This window comes from Plasmopara halstedii (genome assembly GCF_900000015.1).
Source record: "Plasmopara halstedii genome assembly, contig: Scaffold_3060, whole genome shotgun sequence".
In the NCBI taxonomy this organism is placed as follows: Eukaryota; Oomycota; class Peronosporomycetes; order Peronosporales; family Peronosporaceae; genus Plasmopara; species Plasmopara halstedii.
The window spans coordinates 2,700,816-2,702,216 of NW_020189964.1; positions in this window are offsets into that span (position 1 = coordinate 2,700,816).

Genomic DNA, 1,401 nt, shown 5'->3' on the forward strand with positions numbered 1-1,401 from the left:
GTCGTCGCCGTCGCCTCTGTACAGAGGTTCCATGTCTCGGCGAGACCAGGGTGAGAACGCACTTCGCGTCGTTTGATGTCACCCTCACTGTCCGCTCCATTGGTGCTCTGATGTTATCTACAACATCCGACAAAGAGCTGCTCGTCTTCGTCCAGTAGATAACGAGCCACTTCACGCGCATCTGAAGGACCGTGCCCACGAAACCTCGGAATCTGTCCAACCACGTCATCAATGGCATGCAGAGACCGCTTCGCAACATGAGCAGTGCTCAGTGGTTTACATGCCACTTCACGTGCATTACGGGGGCCTCGCACTCGATGCCTCGGCCCTTGGCCGACAATGTCACGCGTGATATGCAGCGACTGCTTCGCAACGAGAGCAGTGTTCAGTGGTTTACGTGCCACTCCACGCGCATCTGAAGGACCGTGCCCAAGATGCCTCGGACTCTGTCCGACCATGTCACGCATGACACGCAGCGACTGCTTCGAAACCTGAGCAGCGCTCAGTGGGTTACGTGCCACTCCAGGATCAGCCCGCGAGCCACGCTCGGGACCCCTGTCCAGTACTCTGTTGGTGTCTACCAACTCGGACATTCCAATGTCTAGCACGTTGACCGTCTCGGTCCAGCGCTCTCGCCAATAGCGCTTTTGTCTCTTAGCAGAGGTGGCTTCATGAGTCACCAAGCTCCACCAGGAGACGTGCGCGTAGCGCCCGACGTCTTTGACCTCCAATCAATCCATGGCTCATGGTGTTCCAACCGTGCCATTCCTAGGATGAGGTCATACCTTGCATCCCGGTCTAAGACTAGACAATGTTTCACGCTATCAAAGTCGAGAAACTTGATTCCGAGGTCCACGGGGACCTTCGAGACCGTGACACGCGTCCCCGTCGCTAGGCGAACAGTGACGATGTCACCCAACCGCGCTTCCAGCGCCTCAGCATACAGCTGATATCCTTCCATCGTGGAGCGTCGAGCATAATTGACCGATGCTTCGGAATCGATGAGGATCTTTCATAACTTCTCGAAGCGAAGCCCTTGCCCCCGTTTGACGCGGCAGCAACAGTAAACGCACTCAAACGTACGGTCGCCTCCACGACCAGCAAGCCCGGTTTGCATACACGTTCCGTGCTCAAGAGCACGGAGCTCTTTGGGGTTGGACCTGTTGACCTACCTCCCTGAGGCTCAGCAGAACTCACTTCTTCCCCGTTTGGTCGCCCCGCGTCTACTGGGTGGTGTCGTTTACCCGCGACGAGCCAGAATGGTGGGAATTGGGGCAAAACTTGACGCACCTTGCGCAGGGGGCAATTGTTCCGCCGGTGACGGGTGTTTTCACAGACAATATACCGTCGTGTGTTTGTGTGCTGCCCGGCAGCTCGGAGCTCTGCTCCCTCGTCCTCAGC